The sequence below is a fragment of the Perognathus longimembris genome, chromosome 10, assembly GCF_023159225.1.
Source record: "Perognathus longimembris pacificus isolate PPM17 chromosome 10, ASM2315922v1, whole genome shotgun sequence".
NCBI lineage: Eukaryota > Metazoa > Chordata > Mammalia > Rodentia > Heteromyidae > Perognathus > Perognathus longimembris.
In genome coordinates, this window is record NC_063170.1 from 46,235,087 (window position 1) to 46,250,479 (window position 15,393).

The following is a 15,393-nucleotide window of genomic DNA, read 5'->3' on the forward strand; positions in this document are numbered from 1 at the left end:
TCATATAGCAAACCACGCTAAAACTGCATGGCAAGTTATAATTCTTATAATTATAATTCTACAGTGCTAGCCAGACTCATCTGCAGGACTCATCTGGTCTGAGCCACACTCCACTGAGTCTCTGGTCAGCAGCAGGTTATCTAATTGGCTCTGCCTCTGGCATTCTGACTGTTGCCTGAGGGGCCTCAGTGCTCTTCCATGGAGTCCTCCCAGGTTATTGGCAGAGGCAAGGTTCCAGGAGAGAGAAGCAGCAGCCCACTGCCTCCTGCCTTATCTTAGTGACTCATGGCTGTCTAAAGATCACTGTAAACCCAAAAGGTAGAAATGTTGTTCCCAAGAGGCATGTCAGAATCGTATCCTCATGGGAATGGAAACAGGAGAAGGCAAACTGGGGTCATATTTGTGTTCAGTCTACCCCACTGCAGTTCCAGTTCCTATGAACACAGTGGTAGGGACCCCAGCCTTCCCCAACCTGAAAAATCATGCACTTGTCAAGAAGGGAGTGGAGCAAATGTGCAATCGTCACTCAGACAAAGTCACTGTGTGAGTTTTCTCACCATTTTAGATCTTTTGAACTAACAAATATTATTTTGCAGAATAAAGCCTGTTTGGGAAAATCTGTTGAAGATTTAGGAACATCTCCCTCCCTCTGCAATTGTAAGGGTTACTTGAAAGGAATTTTTTTTCCTCTAGTTATTCATTATAGAATTATATAGACAACCCATTGGCACTGGCTAAAAAAGGAATATATATATACATACATACATACATATATACATATATGTATATATGTTATGGATAACTCTTAGTTGAACTTACTTAACTCGGTCATAATATCTGGTCATAAAATCCTGTCATAACTTTCAGTAGTATAGCTTCATTTTTGCCCATTTGTTGTATAACAGGTAAGTAAATCACTGTTAGTGATTATTTGAATGTTAAGTGATAAGATACCTCCTTATTTCCAAAACCTTTAAGTCATCTCATGAGCAGAAGTTGGTGGGAACTTCTCTGTTTCCTGTCCTGGGACAGAGATACCCAATGTGGGCTCTTTTCTGCAAACACCAAGTGGTTTTACTGTCTGTATGGTTCAAACTGTCTTAATCAGGTAGTAATCAACTTATTCTCTCTCACTTCCTGCAATAATATGAGATTCCAAAAGACCCCAATATAAACAAAACCCACACCAACCAACTCAACTCTGATAAGTCAGTGAAGCAATCCTGAATCATAAGACAGTATATTCTTTATCAGAACAGCAGGATGGGAAGAATTGTCCAAGCAAGTGCTGAATACAATGGTTTGGGTGTTGTGGAAAGCTTATGGACAAATTTACTGTCTTTCCTCCTGCTTGGCTTACATTTGGGCTTGCTTGGAACAATGTGTGAAGAAAAAAATCCTATAATGTAAAAGCTAATGAAAAGGAAATAAAACTTAAAAGACATACAGTCTTATTACTTAAAATTATCTACTCAATGTAAAATTTATTGTGTAAAAGTAGAATATTAAAATAACCCTTGTTCTGTCCTGAGAGAACACAGTTACAATTCAATCTTTCCATAAGTATGTGCACATGATTATGTATGTTTTTGTTCATTCACTATACAAAGCAAATAGGCTTTACTGTCCTATGCTAGTGTTTTCCTAACCTTAAAGTTTAGTCCTATTTCAGAATCAAAATTTAACAACTGTATTTTTATATGGCTTATTCCACTAATCTCTTGTTATATGATTGAGAGGTTCCAATTTATGTCTCTTTAAGCTAGTACTTTAATATACAGCCTTTAACAGTACCTCTGATAATTTCTTTGTGATATATTAGTAGAAGTGGACTTTCTAAATCAATGACTTTATTTTTTTTCAGTACTGGGAATTGAACCCAGGGCCTTTTGGTTGTTAGGCAAATATTCTACCACTTGAGCCATGACCTCAGTCCTTTGTTTTGTTTTATTTTTGTGTCTTATTTTGAGACATAATCTCCCTAACTTTATCTAGGCTAGACCCATATTTTTTATCCTCCTCCCTGCGCCTCCTGAAACTACAATTATAGGCCTACATCACCATACCTCTCTCTTATGATTTTATACATTCTTAAGACTTTTAATGTGAATAGCCATATATCCTTGAAAAAGTGTATATTTGTAGTTTATTAGTCTGAGAAGTGAATTCTAATTCAAATATAGACTTTGAATCTCTCCTTTGTAATGATAAGATAATGGATTGATAGACAGCTTCTCTTTTGGAATTCTTCCTACACATTGTTTGACATTTATGGTGAACCATATGCATGGTATCATTTTTGGCTATTAGCTGTGGGCATCTGATCCAGCCCTTGTCTGAAATTCCAAGGCCACTGTTTGGGTTGGGAACCTCTAGTCTTAAGTACAACTCCTGAACAGAACTCAGAGTGTTTATCTTCAAGAAAGCCCACAGTGGCTTCTGCCTGCATAATCAGAATGACTTTCTTGACTATGATGGGGAAGAGAGGCTTTCATCTTGCTAGGAACCAAGTGGCAGTTTCAGCCACTCCTGCAGACATATGAGGATGGTTGGAATTTAATGAATGGGTTGTGGTTTACCTCTGGGAATGGTCAGTAGCTGCTGTATTGACACAACATCACCATGGCAACACAAACCACTAGACACACCCCTGGGATGTCCTGTTCAGGGGATTTCCAGCTGAGTGATGGTAGTATTTTGCAGAGCACAAAGAGTGCATGAAATGACATCTTGCTATGGTTAGTCAAGTTTGGCATTTAAAAAATCATGATGCCATATCTAAAATAAATCTAGGTGTGGTGCCACATGCCTGTACCACTGAAGATGCTGAGGCAGGAGGTTGGTGAGTTCCAGGCTAGACTACAAGAACAGGACCCAGTTTCAAAATAAATAATAATGAGACAATATAAATCAAATAATATGTCTCGTGTTTCATAGCTAACATTTATACACAGTTTCAGCCTTAATAATATTATCATTTCCATAGTTTTAGCTGGAATTGACTCACACCTGTAATCCTAGATACTCAGGAGGCTGCAATCTGAGAATTACAGTTCAAAACCAGCCTAGGTAGAAAAGTCCATGAGACTCTTAGCTCCAATTAACCATTAGAAGACTGGAAGTAGTGCTGTGGCTCAAAGTGGTAGAGCACTAGCCTTGAACAAAAGAACTCAGGGATAGCGCCCAGGCCCTGAGTTTAAGCTCTACAGCTGACCCTCGCCACCCCCCCCAGGCCCTGAGTTCAAACTCCACAACTGACCCTCACCATCTCCTACCTCCCAAAAAAGTATAAGCACTGATTGCTAGCTTGGTTACTTTCTAGCTTGACAACCTTGGGAAGCATCTTATATTTCCTATCTCTTTTCTCATCTGGAGAAATGAATATAATGCCAACTACATCACAGTATTTTTACAAGTATAAAGTAAGATACCACATATAAAATAAAGAATAATATCTGGCATATGGTCAGCAATCTATATGCTTACTTGTTGGTTGTACCATCATTAATTATAACAATTACTCTTATACATAATGAGGTTACAACTGTTTTAATCTCACTCCTCAGTTTTGGATACCAAAGTAAACACTGTCAATAAATATTTATAGTAGCAAGCAGTAGGCCACATGTAGCCTTTGTTTTGGGTTATCATTTCCAGACTCCGGACATAGTACGCAATGATGCTTTCCTTCTCACAATACTGAGAAGTTGGTGGCCCAAGCACCTGATGAAAGAGTCTGCAGGTCATCTGGCTTGGGAAGACTCTAGGCTGGGACCATTGCACTCTCCCACCTGCAGAATCATTTATGGCCCTCAGTCTGTGACTCACATCTTCAACACCACTCTCCTTGTCTGATCATACCCTCACCCCATTTCACACTCAGCACCCACTTCCAAAATCAGGGAAATATATGATTTTTCTGGTGATGGAGCTACTTCCAGAAATAACTGGCATCCTAACTTGGGAAGCTTTTTAGAATGCACCCATTAGTGTAGTCTAAGGCTGGGGATGAAATCCTGGGCCTGTTGTAAAACCTACTGCTTCAGTTGCACAATGTGTAGAAGGTAAGAAGCTATTGAGTGTTATGGTCACAGCTGGGGCATCTTGGGTAAATAAATTACAAAAAGAAAATAGGTAGGGATAACCTTAAAATACCCTACCACTCTCATCACTTCCTCAAACAGTGATTTCTTTGCAACAAGATCAAAAAATATTTTTTAAAGACCTTACAAAGCATTCTTTTCCTAGAAGGGACAGTTAGCAGGCAAGACCTACACCAGCTTGCTCCCACATGTGGCTTGGTTCTGTTGTAGGGAGCCTCTCTCCAGTTCCAGCCCAGAAGCCCCAGGCCAGGCCCAACCCAGGCCCAGGCAGCCATATTTGATCCTCTCCTCAATTCACAGCAGAGGTGCCTGCTGCCGCCACATTGGTCTCTTTCTCTGTAAAGCAGCCTTAAAGAGTTTGAACTCCACCGGCCCTTTCAGTTCTTGAGGGATAAATATTTCCATTTTCTCATCTGCCTATGTTTTTTCTTGTTTCTGAAAAGAGGGATCCTCTTCTCTTCTTGTGCCTCTGAAGCGTGTGAGCTGAGTTTTCCAGCTAGACAACCAAGAGAATGTCCAGTCACAAGAAGTTTTGCTATCAGGAAGATGGATGATGGCACTTAATTTTAGAATGCCTATTAAATACTATAAATGGGCTCCCCGATTTTATTTGACCAGGGCCATTTAAAATTACATTTTAAATTGGCACAAATAAACAGAAACAAAAAGCTAGTCTGGAAAACATTCTTGGCTTTCTTTACTCCAGTACTTGCTTCTGTTTAGGGATTTGCTAGAGTTTTGAGCCCTTAGACTTATCTAACATTACTAAAGAAAATAACAAGCATAGATGTACATCTGTGCTAACCTGGATTATAATACATGCCTTAGCATTTCTTATGGTAGTCCTCAGCTTACACTGAATAGGTTCCTTCTTAAACACCAAGGCTGTTGGTTGTTACAATCAGCCATCAAGGGAAAACTTATTCCCAGACATAATTAAGCACCTCCCACAAGGCAGACTCTAGAATATGGAAATGGAAGGTTTAGGTATTTTGTTCCTAGTGTTATAGGAAAGTAACAAGAACAATGTCAAACTACGTGTCCATGGGAAGTGTTTGCTCTTTGGATGAAAGGATAGATGGATGGATGGATGCATAGGTGGATGCATGGATGGGAAAAAGAGCAGTACTGTTTACCATCATGCCCATGACAGTGGCCAAGAAGGAGTTGGCAAGTGCTGAGAAGGGCCTCACAGGACTCATTCAGGGACAGCTTTATGGAAACAGCAATTTTATAGATGCCTGAGAACATTCCATGTAAAAAAGGGGATTGATATGTTCCAGACAAAAGCTGGAGGTGGAACTAGAAGGTTAACTAGCTTGGAATGAAATAGCTATGAAAAAGTTGTGCCCGAGAATGGAAATTCATTTTGTTAATATTCATTTGCATAGCCCTCTGACAGCAAGTAGGGAAATATATTGCTTATGCCTGTAATCCTAGCGACATAGAAGGCTGAGATTCAGAGGATCATGGTTTGAAGTCAGTCCAGTTCGAAAAGTCCCCAAGACTTCATCTCTAACATTGCCAGCAAAAAATCCAGACTAGAAACAGGCTTCAGTGACAGAACACCCAACCACGCAAGCAAGTCCAGAAAGCTTGGGCCCTGAGTTCAAGCCCTGATGGTAGTGACAAAGAACAAGAAAAATAAACAAAAAGTTCCACCCTCTCCTTACAGAAGTCTTCCCACAACTTCAGGCTAGGGCCCCTTCTACCCGTTTGTGTTGTTCATCTGTGATACTGATTATCGGTGAAACTCATTATTGTTGAGGAATTTGTTTAAAATCAGCCTCCTCCCACCTTACAATAAACTCCAAGAGGCTGGGGCTGGTCTCTATCCCAACCTGATCACCAATTGGTAACATAGGGTTTGTGAAGCACACAGCAGGGCCTCCATCTATATTTTATAATCATAAACTCTGTCTAACTAGACAGCAATTAATATACTCACAAATTGCATGTCATAAATTAAATATAAGTGTATAGTGTGATACATGTTCTTGTATAACTGTATACACTTTATCTAAGGAAATAATGAATTATACCGAATTGTATAGGATTGGTCATGATCCATCCATGCAAACTTCTCTGAGAACTTTTATAAACAAGATGAGCAAGGCTTTTGGGGCCAAAGTCCAGCTCATTTTTTTTCTCAGTAATTTTCTGTCTTCCACCTCAAGTAAACCTTCATTGCATATGAAAGTTGTATTTGAGATTGCCTTGAATGATCAACTGGAATGATATTCTGAAGAGTACTTTGGGCTCTTGGTGTTTTAAAAGAGAAAATTCTCGATGCACAGAACATCAAGAATGAAGTTGAGATTTTTGAGGAATAGTTCCTTCCAAGGAGAAAACAGTTTTCTTCTGCACAGATTTTCTTCTAAATTGAGACATCATTTTGAGCTGAGAAAAGCAGAAAAATCTGTGTTGTCTCCCCCAGCCCTTTCCTGGTAATGAATAAACAGGAAGTGGATGGTGATTTCTGAATTAGCCTGCAACCCTGTATTTTTTTCCTCTAATGTTGGCTGGGAGAAAATACTTTATTTAATTCAGTGGGTTTTGTTTTCTTTAATGGTTAAAAGTTCTGGAATTCTAGCTTAAATGTTTACTTAGCTTGTTTGTTACTGAAAATGCCTACAACACTATCATTTGCTGTTTTTGTTCTAGCAAACAAACTCAACAGCAACAATTTTTGGTAAAGGTTTTTGCCTTTCTTTTTCAATTAAAGAAAGAAATATAGTATTCATGGTTAACCCATCAATTTGGAAAAGGCTCGACTCTCAATAATGTCTTCAGTATCTACTTCATGGAGATTCTAACTATTTTTTAAAAAGCACCTAAAATAAATAGTCCATTTTCAGATTCAAATCATATAGTAGGTAGGCAACAAAGTAAGCTGCCTTCCCCAAATCTCAAAGGAACGTCATCTAAAACTGCAGGGTAACCATGTAGTGTAGGTATTACAAATGAAGCAACACCACCTGAAACGAAGTACACTTTTTTAAGCTTTTCCAAGAATGATATGTCATGATTGAAAATTATTTCTATTTTTGATGGTAATGACGTTTGAATTCAGAGTCTGTAGATTGCTAGGTTGGTACTCTACTACTTGAGCCACAACCCCGTTCCTTTTTTTTTTGTCCTACTTATTTTTCAGATAAGGTCTCACATTTTTGCCTAGGGCTAGTTTCAAACTGGTGCTGGTTTCCCAAGTAACTAAGATTATAGGTATGCACTACTATGCCCATCTGTTTAAATAAAATGTATACTCTAAAAGATAATATTTTAGTCACCCTTTGCAAGTGAATATTTCAGTCCTACTTCTTTCAGGCTATTTTACCAGCAAAATTAAATGAAATGCTTTCCATTATCTAGTGTGGATTCTTGTAGAACGATGATACAGTTTCATGTATGGAATGAAATTCAGTCACGCTTATTTGAAACAAAAATATTCTCTTGTTGGGAGCCAGTGGCTCATGACTATAATCTTAGCTACCACAGGAGGCCAAAATTTGAGGATTGTGGTTTGAAGCCAGCCCAGGAAGGAAAGTCTGTGAGACTCTTATCTCCAATAAACAATCAAAAAGAAAAAAAAAAGGCTCAAGTGGTAGAGCACTAGACTTGAGCAAAAAAGCTCAAGTACAGTATCCTGTCCCTGAGCTCAAGCCCCAGGATGGCTGGCACACACACACACACACACACACACACACACACACACACACACACACACACACCAAGAGAGAAAGAGAGAGAGAGAGAGAGAGAGAGAGAAATACTCCAAAGAATATCTGTTTTTCATAACAGCTCAGTCACACATTCCTGATTGGAAAACTTACTTCTTGCACAGTGATTAGAATCTCAGTCTCTGTCCTAAGTGGCAGTGTGACATCAGCTAGTTCCTTGACATTATCTGATTTTAGCCACAGGAATGTTCAAGAAAGCTTGAAAAGGGGATAGGAATGTGGCTTAGTGGTAGAATGCTTGCCTAGCATGCATGAAACCCTGGGTTCAATTCCTCAATACCACATAAACAGAAAAAGCTGAAAGTCACAACTCAAGTGGTAGAGCGCGAGCCTTGAGTATAGTAGAGGCTTAGAGACATTGCCCAGGCCCCAAGTTAAGCCCCAGGACCAGGAAAAAAAAAAAGCCTGGAAAAGCAGTGCACCAGCTTCTTAAAAGCAGGCCTAGAATTCCACACATCATTGGCTACAACTGGTCACGCAGATAAAGCAACTGCAAAGGAAGCTGGGAGATGTCATCTAGCCATGCACTCTAATACAGATTTCTTATTGCAGAAAGAAATCATCAATGTGGTGAAAGCTAAATGTTCTAGAGTAGGGTGTGTGTGTGTGTGTGTGTGTGTGTGTGTGTGTGTGTGTGTGTTCTCATAGTATTAAAGAAGTAGGTGAATATACTTTACAGACAAAGAAACAGAAGTTCGTAAAGCCAAACTCTATTATGTGTGGTTTTGATTTATGATCTGATCCTTTTACTGAAATGTGCACTATGGAAACCTCCTTGGATAGGTTTCTGTGCTTCCTTTGCCTTGTAACTCATCAAGCTATCTCCACGAAGCCAATGTTTTTAAACATCTCCATATGCTATGTTCTGTTTTGGCATTTTGAGAGATGGGGAAACACTTCCCCTGTGGATTTAAATCTTTATCAGGGTTAGATTCCATTCTCAGCCCACAAGGCAAGAAGTGCATGTAGACAAAATGTCTCCAGGAAATACAAATGGTTACAGACAATCATATGACTGTCCTTAGGACCTACAGAGCCAGTATTTCCTCCAGCTTGGAAAACAGCTAGCTTCCTCCAGCTTGCTGTGCCTGCCATGAAGCACCAGATGAAATAGTTGTTTTCTGTTCTCATGGTGTGACAAAAGCACGTGTCCTTCACACAAGAACCATACTCGCCTGGCACAATCCTCATGTCATAAAAATCCACACACTTCTAGATGTTTGCATGTCACCACACTTCTGCTCTCTTAACTGTTACTTTCGTATTGGAATTTCTCTTGTATTTTTAATGAACAGCGTCTTTAAAAAAAAGTCATTGTTGTTGCTGCTGTTCAGTATTTTTCCAGGATGAAGACCAGATACATCATGCGGATAAACGATGCCAGAATGGGGAGAGATTTGTTCTGAGGACCCTTGAACTCAGTCCTGGTAGAAACTTAGAAAAGAGTGTAAAAAAAAAAAAAATCCATGTTCATCCTCTGCCTGTTCAATGCTAGCATTGTCTGGGATGAAGGGGGAAAAGCAGGGTTCTGGCAAGCCTGCTCATTAAAGCCCCATTCCTTGTTCCTTGTTCTACAGTGAAAAGATGACATTCCTTTGCTAGCAATGTCCTGCCCGGATTTCTGGCACCAGTTCTGTGGCCAGCACTGTCGCCAGGGGCATTTCTGTTTGGATTGGTTTTGTTTTATTTGAAACGCAGCGAAGTGCAGGCTGCATCAATGTACAAGGTAGAGCTGGATTTGCAAAGCTTGTTGTCACTCTTGTCCATAGTCAAGGATGTCTGTCTGCCAGGGGATGTGTTCTCCATTCAGCAGTGTCAAAATGTGAGAAGGTGATGCAGGAAAATCCACTTCATAGCTTTTTCTCGAGTGTCCTGTCAGGCCTTTTGCTTTTAACACGGGCCTCTCCTTCTTCAGGATTTTATGCAGTGCTTTCTTTATAAGAGAGATTGGTGGACCTGCAAAGTAAATATTCCAGTAAGGAAAAATACAATCCTCAGTGCCCTCTCCGTTCCAGTGAAGCTTTTTCTACATCTGCACTTAACTGGAACATGTAAAATGAATTTCTCAGGTGCCGTGAGGGCAAAGTCATAAGCAGTCGAAAACTCTCAGGTAGAATAGTTTTTCAAAAGATTGTCATGGTTAAGCAAGTTTGGAGAAACTGAAATGATCAAACACCATTGATTCTTCTCTGTGCTTTTGAATCTGAACATAGCAGCCTTCTAAGTAGACAACACTACCATTCATAGAGACTTGGAAAGTCCCCCAAATCGTGGAAAGAAATTATCCTTGTTATAGAAACTGGACACGGGTCATCTGACTGCCCCTGGGGAGAGAAGAGCCGTGGTCTGGATACTACTTCTCCACGTCCTACTCTATAGGGGATATCTTCAAAAGCAGCAACTTTAGATTATATGTACAACCCCTCCTTAGTATAAGGAATTCGTTTCAAAATAATAGCTCTTGAGAGGAGGCGTGGTCTCCTTTGTCACTTTCCAGAGGCATATTCTGCCACACATTGTTCCTTCCCCTGGTTCTGACCCTAAATCATACAATATATTGTTTCCTCACTCATTAAGATGTCATTTGATGGCGTCTAGCTTTTATTTGTGGTTGGTAAGCTGGTACAGGGCCTTAAACTCAGGGCCTCATGCTCTCATCGATAGCTGGTATTCTACCACTTGAACTGTGCCTCCAGCCTGGTGTTTTCTTAGTTAATCAAAGATGGATTCTAACAGACCTTTCTTTCCAGGCTGCCTTAGAACTACCCCCTCCAGATCTCAGCCTTTTGAGTAGCTGGGATTACAGGCATGAGTCACAGATACCTATTGGCATCTATTCTATTTGAATCTACAATATACCGTGTCTATGTTTTCCTCAAAAGCATTACACTAAAACACTTGCATAACTTTCAGTGAGCTTGTTGTGTTGAACAGTTATCGGAAAATTGTGAAATTTTTAGTCCAGTGCTAGAAATTTGAAGCGAGGGTTTCAGATATCAAATGATTGTGCTCATTCTGGTTATTACTCTAAGATGGAAGTAAGTGTACAATTCCTCATTCAATTATAGTTCAATCTTAAAATATCTCTCCCCTGGCCCATTTTTCTTTTGTTTGTTAGTTTTGTACTGGTACTGGAGCCTGAACTCCGGACTTAGATGTTCTCTCTTAGCTTTTCAATCAAGGCTAACACTCTACTACTTAAGCCACAGATCTGTTTGGGCTTTTGGCTGGTTAATTGAGATAAGAGTTTTATGGACTTTCCTGCCAGGGGCTGGCTTTAAATCATTATCCTCAGCTGTCAGCCTCCCAATTAGGTAGAATTTCAGGTGTGAACTATTAATACCTGGGTATCTCTCAGTTTTAGAATTAGGTGAAACTCACCCTTTTAAATACATGTTTGGTGCCAATTCTAGTTACCATAAACTTGAGGCCCATATTTGTATATAATATGCACAAAGGTAATGAATTTATTTCCAAAATAGGAATACATTTTGTGCAGGTAGGAGCTACACAAAAGTATCTGTTAATACCCAATAAATAAGAAAAATGAGGTAAGGGGCAGGTTGGGAGGGATGGGTGAGAATGTTAAAAGGAATGACATTGATCAAGATGCATTATAATTTTTGTATACTGCTTTGTAAAATGACAAGTCCCACACACAACTACTTTCAAATCATAAAAATATGTAAAGATCCCAATAAATGAATCTGACTGTCATCACTGAATATATTTGAGTTTTTAATACAAACTCATAATGAGATCATTTTTTCCCCACTCCCCACATGTAAGATATTTATTGCAATATAGTTTACAGGGTTGATCTCAGGGACCTGGTGAATTAAGAAACCTGCAAGGGTATTTTGAGTGAGCATGTCTGGATCAAGTATTCCTGTGTTATTTGATTCTCTTTATACATCTTATCCTTTCGGAGTCCTAGGCTTCCGAAAGAGTATCCCCGTTCTCCACTGCTCATATTATTAGAAATAAGAGCATTGGTTGAGGAATGACACCGTTGACCTTTGAGGAACTGGGTGTTTACCTGCATCCTGTTGGGGGGGATGAGATTTGCATCTAATTAACAGAAGAGAAACAAACAAACAGGCAAAATGCACTGAAAATGAAGCATGTTTAAACATATTGGTACTAAATCCATATTTTAGTAACTTATGTTAACTAATAAACTGGAAATTCCTATAAGGACATATAGGATGGTTTTAATAAGAAGCACAGAATGACTTGGCTAGGATTTTGAAACATCATTGCATTTGCTTCTTTTTCTTTAAGGCACACAGCATGGCTTCTGAGTCCCAAGGGGACCCCTCCTTCTCTTGGGCCCATCATATAGCCCCCTTCCTTGGAAGTTACTGTTTTGAACAAGTTGACTAATGACATTTTAACCTGTATTCGAGATGACCCTACCTGTACGGTTGTGCATGGATTCTTCCTCAAAGCAGGCTTGTGATGTTTTTCTCTCTCTCTCTCAGTGACACATTCCTTCCATCACTTTTGAGGCCCTAACTCTTCTCACTGCAGTCAAGATGAGGTCAGGTTATGCTGAAGAACAAACTTCAGAGTTATTATGGCTTAAAGCACTCAGGCCCTGGGTGAATCTTAGACAGACAGAGCTTTTATTCTATGTCACCTTTGCTTATGGATCAAGATAGGCAAGAGGCACAGGGAGTAAGAAATCCACTAGCTGTGACATCCAGGGAAGAAGTGCAGAAGTGTACTGTTCCTCTCCTTGCTGACAGGGACTTCCACCTCCATTTGTACTCACTGGCTGGAGAAATCCTACAGCCCCACTCTATCTAAATGGAATAGAGAAATGAAGCTTTGTCAGCTGTCTAGAGAAGAAGAATGGACAATCTCTAATGCTGACCCTTTTTCTGCTTCAAGAATCTCCATGCTTGTTTGTGGGGCTGTCATCCTGTGGCTGTCCATCCAGGTGTCTCCCACAGTTTCATTTATAAGTAGTGGAAGAAGGAGTCCTCTTTCCAACAGCACCAACTTCCACCCACTCTACCTAACACACAGCACTCCTTTACTAAACCATTCTTTTTTGGTCATGCTATCTATCTGTCAATCTGTCATCTATTTATCTATCATCTTTCCAGCAACCATCTATCTTTGAAGTATTGGAACTCCGGGCTTTATGATTGCTAGACAAGCACAATACCTCTTGAGTCATACCCTGTACCCTGTTCCTTCTTGAGTTCTTTTACATTTACTTTGTTTTTCTGATAGGGTCTCAATACTTTGCCCAGGCTATTCCTGAACCGTGACCTTCCTACCTCTCCCTCCTAATAGCTGGAATTACAGTTGTGTTCTTCCTTATCTAGACTCATAGAGTCTTAATATCTATTTTTACATTGTCCTTCTTTGTAGATATATTTAGAAGTTCCTTAAAGCATAGTTCATGACATCAATTTAGGGTAAAAAAAATACTGAGTCACACCCAGAATTGTGATCATCTTATGTTTCTCAATAGACTCTATCATCTCTCTTGGGAAGAATTCCCCTAGAAGTTAAAGAAAAGTTTCTATCCCTGTGTTTATGCAAGAAATCCAGTCCCTGGCTCACAACTATCCAATTCCATATAATTATCAGTGTGGCCTGTCAAGTCTTCATGGAACAAAAATTACTGCAGCCTTCTTGATTTTCCAGAATTACTAGTACAGCTTCTGTTACTTGAAATTATTTCCTTGTGTATTATTTCCTGTTTTTCTCTTCCACTGGCATAGAGCTACTATGAAGATAGGAGCTTTGTAACTCTCATTCACATCAGTACTCTCTTAGCTCAGGAAGAAATATTGATTAACATTTCTATATATCAATAGCAAATACTATGTAAGAGAGATGAAGGCAGATGTACAGGACTGAGCATATTTGTGCTGGGTAAAGTTAACATAGTACAAAGTGAAAGCAAATAGAGTAAATGTTTAGGATGATGTGGGCCACGGCTACCCTAATAGAAAGAAAGGAGTAGTTCTCATTCTCCATTGAGGAGAGTTGTTTGAACACTCTGGTTGTAGGGGTGACCTGTCAGTTTGTACTCCTGTCTTTTCCCAACTACCCAATACCACTGCTTTGTTCTGGGAATGGAGAAAGTGATGTAAGCACAGCATTGGGCTTAGTTTGTCGACTACTGAGATGCCATACCGATATCGTCCAGGAGTATCTATTTTCTTTACATGGTAGTTGAACTTACTAATTATGAGGGTCACAAGTAAACCTGGTTTAGAATTTCAGATATTGCTCTTTCCCTATTTATCATCAGAAACACTGCTGAAATAACAGATACCTTGTTTTCATTTGGAAATGATAAATCCTGTGACTATAGGGCAGTTTATCAAGGGTTTATTCATACAGTATTTCTTTGTTTTTATACAAAATCTTTATAAAGAGGATAAGAGAAAGAGTGGACTCTTACCTTACTTAGAGTTTAACTCTTAAAAATTAGTATGTGATGATGTTGGAGGCATGGCTCAGATGGTAGAGCTCTAGGTAGTGAGAGAAAGCAGCAGGTACTGAGCTCAAGTCCTGGTCTCAGACCAAAAATAAAACAAGTGTATAAGCTGGGCATCCATGATTAATAATCTGTATTCCTAACTACTTAGAGGGCTGAGGGCTAGAGGATCATGGCTTGAGGCCAGCCCGTGGCAAAAAGTCCAAGAGACTCCATCTTCTAAATAAACAACAGAAAGGCCAAGATTATGTAGTAGAGTGCCAACTAAGCAAGCAAGCTGAACAAGCTCAAGTTCTTGAGTTCAAACTCAAACCCCGGTACTAGCAAAAAACAATTAACAACTCGAAATAAACTAAGTGCATGAGGAAATAGTTCCATATAGTTAAAGTGATGAGACTCTTTTGTTCCAATTACCTTCGCTGCATAACAAAACATTCCAAGTCTTGATGGCATAAAATACTTTTTCCTCCCTCCGATTCTTTGGATCACTACTTTAGACAGAGTATGAATTGCTTGCTTTTTAATTCATACTCTCTGAGGCCTCAAGTGATGAAACTCAGTAGCTAGTCTGGGAAGTAGAATCATTTAGAGATATTGTCACTTAAGGGCCTGAAGACTGATGGTAGAGTCATCAACCAGAACACATTAGTAGTTTCAAGATGTGGCTTGAGCTTCCTTCTAAAATGGCAGCTCTAGAGACTTTGGACTTGAGTGGCTCAGGAATCCCAATGCTAGAGCTACTGAGGTCCACATGGCCTTTTCTTTCCTAGACTTGGAAGTCCCTCAACTTTCACTCAGTCCAATCCTGGTGGACGAAATAGTTACAAACCCACTCATATCTGAGACAAACCCTCCTCTTACTGGGATAGTTCCTCACACAGAGGTCACATTAAAGGTACATTTCTCATGGGAGATGGCATTGTGGCCCTCTTTGGAAAACCCAGGCTACTGTAAACCTCCTTATTTGGTTAGATGCCAAATAGAGTGTAGTTTGTTCTTAAGAACCTGTTGTAGGAAGAATACTTATCTTGATGGACTCAGAAGGCATGTGGCTCAATGGTGGGAACTGAGATGGGCTGAGGGC

At 39.6% G+C, this 15,393-nt stretch overlaps 1 protein-coding gene across 1 annotated transcript in view; it reads left to right on the top strand.

Annotated features, from left to right (window-relative positions):
• The window catches only part of Rarb (retinoic acid receptor beta), a 146,979-nt gene that overhangs the window by 33,974 nt on the left and 97,612 nt on the right, over nt 1-15,393 (top strand). The window lies entirely within an intron of this gene.